The sequence below is a fragment of the Rhinatrema bivittatum genome, chromosome 1 (genome assembly GCF_901001135.1).
Source record: "Rhinatrema bivittatum chromosome 1, aRhiBiv1.1, whole genome shotgun sequence".
NCBI lineage: Eukaryota > Metazoa > Chordata > Amphibia > Gymnophiona > Rhinatrematidae > Rhinatrema > Rhinatrema bivittatum.
Genome location: NC_042615.1, coordinates 168,585,350 through 168,592,683, shown reverse-complemented (window position 1 = coordinate 168,592,683; position 7,334 = coordinate 168,585,350).

Sequence of the window (7,334 nt, the reverse complement as noted above, 5' to 3'; positions counted from 1 at the left end):
ATGTAATCAGGAAGCTGCCTCTTCTTTTGGGCCCTTTCAAAAGTCCCCAGATAGCCTCCAAAGACCCTGGGGCACCTCTTATTTATTTATTTATTTAAAAGTGTTTATATACCGCTTTTAAAAATATGTTTTTGTCAAAACAGTTTACAAAAGTATAAAATAAACAAAATGAAAATTTGATTTAAAATAAAATACATAAATTGGTATATAGCTAGATAGATAGCTAGCATTAACAAAAAATCTTATTAAAAAAGATGCTGTGCCATAGGTCTGTTTAAGAGAATAAGAAGGGGGGGGGGAGGAAAAGGGGGGTGATGACAAAGGTAAGTATAAGGAAGAAATCTCTAGATGAGGGGGGCAGTGAAACTGTTTTGAATGAAATGTGTCATCTGGAAGAGTATCATAAAGGTAAAGAGCGGGTAGAAGAGGATTGAGTAGTGGAGGTAGGATGAGTTGATGAAATATTAAATGCCACATTGTGGCTGACAGCTGCTATTTTTTCCATTTTGGATGCAGTGCCGCTGGCAGCAAGAGGATGCATGTGCATCCTGGGCCCTATTTAACTTTAAAAAAAAAAAAACCATTGGGGCACTTCCCTGGGGCCTCCCTTTCCCCAGTACATCAGGCCACCACATCATGGACTTCTCTGGCCCCAGCCAAGCAGGCAATTATTAATTTTATTTTATTTGACTTATCTACACCAACTGGTACAAAATCATACATATGGCAGTCATTTTAAAAGACTGGAAGGCTCCCATCTCACTGCTGGTCTGCTGTCTGCATCCTAATATTGTTGAGTTGTTGGTTAATGAAGGTTACTAATGAAGTAAGGATGCTTAATCTAATATAAAGTCATTTAAAATTATTTAGTCATTTTGTTAGTTTGGCAATAATCTGCAAGTAGACAACAGTTAATCTATTGATAAAGGCCGGGTTACTCCTTTGTTTTATCTAAATCCTTGATTGACTTTTGCTGTGAAAAATGTCCTTGTCCTCTTTTTTTGTGATAGCATTCTATAAATCATAGAATGTGCTTGGGATGGATGAAAAAGAAAGACACAATAAGTAACCTAGTCTTCTCCTTTAAATCAAGCAAAAATGACCGCTGGGACACTTTACTAAGCCCAACTCAAGCACTCTCTTCATCTCAGTACTCTGATCTCTCCCATCTGACTCTTGTACTTCCCCCCAGCCCAACCCCTTGCCTTCCCTCTGTCTCTTTTCCCTTTCTCTCAGCAAAGCAAGTTAGTCATAGAAGCGATGGATGTTATTAGGAGTGGGACATTTCTTCTGATTCAGTTCACACTTCAACCATTTTGCCCAAATCTAGGGATCATGTAGAACTGGCATACTGGGCATAGAAACCCTTTTCCCACTACAAGCACAAGAAAACGCAGAGTAAATGGGAAGTCAATCACACCCCCTTTCCCCATCCCTTGTGAACAACAAGAAAATGGTCCTCCCTCATTTCCATCCTCTAGCCTTTAGGTATCCACAGTGTTTATCCCATGACTTATTGAAAGTTTTCACTGTCTTTGACTTCACCACCTCCTCTAGAAGGGCATCCACTATCCTCTCCATAAAGAAATATTTCCTGAGTTTCGTTCTGAGTCGTCCTCCTTGGAGTTTCTTTCCCCTAGTTCTACTGATTTCTTTCCAATGGAAATGGTTTGTCAATTGTGCATCATTAAAACCTTTCAGGAATCTGAAGGTCTGTATCATATCTCCCCAGCATATCCTCTCCTCCATGGTATACATATTTAGGTCCTTTAACCTATCCTCCTAAGTCATTTGAAGGAGATCACCCACCATTTTGGTCATCCTTCTCTGGACCACCTCCATCCTGTCTCTGTCCCTTTTGAGATATGGTCTCCAGAAATTATCACAGTACTCCAGGTGAGGACTCACCAAAAATCTGTACAAGGGGATTATCACTTCCTTTTTCTTACTGGTTATTCTTCTCTCTATGCAGCCCAACATTCTTCTGGCTTTAGCTATCTTCTTGTCACATTGCTTTGGCGTCTTCAGATTGCTAGACACTATCACCCAAAGTACCTCTCTTTCTATGTGTACAATGGCTTTTCAACCCCCCCATCACATACAGCTCTTTTGGATTACCGAACCTCAGATACATGATGCGGTACTTCTTGGCATTGAATCCCAGTTGCCTTATCTTTGATCACTGTTGAAGCTTTCTTTAATCACATCTCATTCATTCTATTCCTTCTGGTGTGTCCACTCTGTTGCAGATCTTAGTATCAACCACAAATAGACAATCCACAATCTGCATCTCTCAAATATATTGCACAGAAGTGGTTCCAACACCGATCCTTGTGCATTCTGCTTGACACTGTTTTCTCTTTAGAGTAAGTTCCATTTACCATTTCACAGCTGTCTTCTATCTGTCAACCAGTTTGTAATCTATGCCACCACCTTGGAGCTCACTCCCAGGCTTCTCATTTTATTCACAAGCCTCCTATGCAAGACCATACCAAAAGCTTTGCTGAAATCCAAGTAGATCACATCAAGCTTTCTTCCTCAATTCAATTCTTTAGTCACAGAATAAAAAAAAATCAATAAAATTTGTCTGAGAAGACCTTTTCCTGCTAAATACATAATACCTTGGGTCCAGCAATCCTCCTGACTGTAGATAGTTCACTATCCTTTCCATCAGCACTCTCCATTAATTTTTCCACCATCGAGGTGAGGCTTACAGGCCTGTAGTTTCCATCCTCCTTTCTACTACCTCTTTTGTGAAGTAGGACCATCACCACTCTTCTCCAATCACTTGGCACCACTCCCATTTCCATTGATCTATTGAACAGATCATACAGCAGGCCCACCAGCACGTTTTTTTATCTCTCTCAGTATCTTTGGATGAACCTCTGCCCCCTCTAGTCTGACACAGTTTCTTCACTCTAGCATTCTCTGTCTCCTCCTGCACAACTCCATCACTTTCTACTATCCCCAACCCCAGCCCAACAGCAGCACATTCTACACCCCACCATTGATACCATAGAGAAACTATGTCAGAACCATTAATGAACTCCTTCATAGTTTCTGTGGCTTTTGCTCACTCTTAATGATGTTTTGCTATTCTCACAATGCCTTTGGGTGTTCTTGCCTCCATGGTCCATTGAGGAAATGATTACTAAATATGAACCTAGCCACTACTGGTGCTGCTCTGCCACTCTCTTAGAACCTTTAGTTTTCATGCCTCAGTTTGGGCTAGTTTGTCCCCTCATTATCTTAGCATGCCTTGGGGTGTTCATGACACTGTTAGTGCTGATTTACTCCTCTCGCAGTGCCTTGGGAATTTTGTTGCCACTCTTGATGCCACTTTTTCCTGCCCATATTGGATTGTAGTGCTCTTCCCTCTGCTGCTGATGTCTTCCTGAAAATTTCAATAAAATGGTATAGAAAACCCTACTTTTGCGTCTATATAATTATATATTTGCTCCCCCAAATAACTTTAATATGAAATTAATAAATTAATGACACAGAAAAATGAAGAAAATGAATCACTGAAGCAGATGAACAAACCAAACCATATATTATCACTGTGCATACCCCTAAAGTGAATTAAATCTTAATTACAAACAGATAATAAAGTTTAGGCATTGCACCAAAGTGGAATTCTTTCTGTCTTGAGCCAGCAGGCTCCAGACTACTACTTGCATATGCTCAGTTCTAATTCTTAGGAGTTCCACTAAACTAAACTTTATGGCTACACATCATCTTTTGATAAACCCATAGGGGTGAATTTTAAAAGCTTGGCTCTCGTCAAAACTGGGAACTGCACAAGTATGTCCAGCTGGCGTATGTCAAGTGGATTTTAAAAGCCATCTGTGTATGCACATATCTCCCGGTACCTATACAAATAAGAAGTTAAAAAAAGGAGTGGAGCATGGGTGTGGACCAGGTGGGGATGGGCAGGATAAGTTCTGGGACTTTAATATGAAATGTGCATGTAAATATTTATGCGTACAAAAGCACGCCAGGTCACCTGCTGCGTTACTTTACTAATGCCTTGGATGGTGTGTTATTAATAAAATAGTGGGGTTTTAGGGAATGGTACTAACAAAGTAAAAGGAAGGCTTTATATGCACGTATTGTATAAAACGGCAGCATTTATGGTGCCAGCTGGCATACACGCGTACATGTGCAACAATGCCTCAGTATCAAAGTTACTGTCCCCGTCAACATTTGAAAAAAAACAATAACAATTATAGTAAAGGCATTTCATACATTGACTGATTTTGTTAATGCAACTAACAGTGGTTTGCACTGCTAGACTTTCCAATAGCCTGCACTAATGTACAACATAAAATACTGTTTTGTAACTTGATTGAAGTTTTTCAAAAACAAACAATCATCAGTTCAGTTTCTATGGACAGAGAATATGGAGGCCTGCTTATATCAAATATAAACAAATAATAAATTATAAGGACTGGAGCACAGAAGATTCCTGTCTTGAACTAGATGACTCAAGCAGATTGCTGCACATATTTAGTTCTAGCCTGAAATTTTATAGCTCTTAGAGACAGCACTCAGTCTGCAGCTGTGCAATGTCACAAGTAACACAACTCACACATCTTCATTACCTTTAATTAAACATGACTGTGATGAGGAAAGAGCTCACTTTCCAGCAACGTCAGCAATCAAACCCCCTACAAAGATATTTCATGTCACCAACAGAGTAGGATTCCCCAGAGTGAAAAAGGGACTACAGTGGACTACATTTCCCAGGCTTCCTAGCAAGATCCTGGATTTATGGGTCTCTGGGGGAGGAGTCTATGAAAGTAGGATGGCAGGGACTCCTGACTCACTAGATAGCCAATACAAAATGCTGAGCATTAAAACTGTGTGCTGAAATTCTGCACACAGTTACTTAATGCACAAGCTTTTTTTTTTAACTCATGATATGGCAAGCTAATGTTATACTAATCCATCTACAGTGTGTTTATTATCTGTTTTATTATGGAGAGGGAGGCGGTTAAGGTTTGAGGGGGAGGGAATCTTTTGGGTTGTGGTCAATCTGTTTTGTTTTTATTTTTTTGGGGGGAGTTAAATGAAAAATTGATTGGATTCTGGATGACTGTGCATCCTAAATATTTAATAATCTTTAAGTTTATAAAAAATTTACATAAACCAGAAAATGTGCACACAGAAAAGGTTTAGCACAAAGAAAAAATGATAATGCATAGAAATCTATTTGTGCACATAAACGATGTTTTCCACTCATAAAATATGATTTATATGCAGAAAGCTTTTTTTTGTGTGTGCATAAATCTTATTTTCTGCATGGAAAACATACTTTTTATGCTCAAAGCAGGTTTTCTACACATAAAACCCTATCTATAGTTCCCAGCACCTGAAATCCAGCTTCTGCCCATAGACAAATACTAGCACTGAAAACTTTACTCCACCTCGGAGAAGGAGTTAAGTTTCCAGCACTAAAAGAATAGGAGGTAAGCCAGAGCACCTCTGTGCATTGGGTGAAATACCTAATGCCATCATTAGCATAGAATTTCCATGCAAGGGCGCTTATTTAAATGCACAATCTTGAAGTTATAATTTTTGTGCGCAAAACTCAAAGCTTCGTTGGCAGTAGAATTTGTGCATAATAGATGTGCATACAATTGAGGGTTAAACTGTGCGCTGTGCAGAGAGCACCTTATTGGTTTGGCTTCTAGTTATTCAGGAGCTTGAGTTAAATCGTGGAGGGTTCGAGCCTCAAAAGGAAGAAGGAGGGCAAAAGAAACTGCTGCAGAGTTTGCCAGGTTACCTAAACCAATGGAAATACAATCAGCGGAGCTACCAGATGAGCAGATTGAAAGGGAGCTAGACTGAAGCTGCATTCTTTTAATGTGGGCTTATTTTTCTGAGCTTTGCTGCAGAGGGAGGGATTGATATACTCATGTATGAAACACAATCAATCAAAATATATAAATAATACCAATTTACAGGCTGAGAATGAACTGTGACTATTACAAACACTATAGAAACTGGGGGGGAAGAAATAGCTCAGAGAGAGAAGCCCAAGCTGGGCAAACATTTGTTTGCAGTACTCTGCCATGTGTGAGAGAGAGAGCTGTGTTTAAGTACAATGACTGTTTGGGAAATGAACTGTCTGTGTCTGTTACTAATGCTGCAGGGATTATGGAAGACCACAGTGGAAACAGAAGCCCCAACAGGGCAAACATTTATTTTTACTGAGTTTTGCTGTGAGGGGGGGAGAGGCAGTTTAACTGCAGGGCTCACTCACAAGACAGATTGTGAATGTGAAGTCCTGCCTGGATTACTGAGAGGAGATGGCATCAGTAAGAAGATAGGGATGTGCATTAGTTTAAAAGGAAATAAAAAAACAAAACAAATAGGGTTCAATTTGTTTCTTTTATAGGGCCCCAAAATTAATTGAAGGGGCCTCATGATTTAGATTAATCCTATTCATTTCATTCATTTGAAATAGAAATATTTCTATATCCTTTATGGTCAATGAACTCATAGGAAATCAGAGGAAATCAACTGGTGCATGTGTACAGTTAGAAACTGATACAGTGTAGAGCAGGCAGTTAGCAGAGAAGGGGAGGATGGGCATGTCGTCAATGAGATGAGAGGAATGACCTATCACAGTGAAGCATTTTGCCAGTCTGATTTATCACTGCAGATCGGATCCAGTGACACTGATCTTGAAGACTGAGGATGTCAGAGATTTACTCTGCAGAGCTTCTCAAGACATTGTCTGTGTGAAAGCATAGGTCTGAGCTCTCTCTGAGTTCTTAGTAAAGCTTTTTGCTATGGCATATTTTATTAGGGATGTGAATCGTTTTTTGACAATTTAAAATATCGTCCGATATTTTTTTAAATCGTCAAAAATCATTAGAGTGCGATACAATAGAAATTTCCACAATTTATTGTGAAAAATCGTTAATCGGGTTTGTGTCCACTAACGGGAGTTATTTGGGGGGAGGGCGGGAAAACCGGCACACCAAAACAACCCCTAAACCCACCCGACCCTTTAAAACTAATCCCTTACCTTCCCCCACCCTCCCAAACCCCCCAAAAACGTTTTAAAATCACCTGGTGGTCCAGTGGAAGCCCCAGGACTGATCGCCCATTCTTGGGCCGTCTGCTGACACTAATAAAAATGGCACCGATGGCCTGATAAAAAAAAAACCCACCCCGACCCTTTAAAACTGACCCCTTAGCCTCCTCCACCCTCCCGACCTCCCAAAAAACTTTTTAAAATTACCTGGTGGTCCAGTGGAGAGTGGGAGTGATCTCCCACTCTTGGGCCATTGGCTGCCACTAATAAAAATGGCGCCGATGGC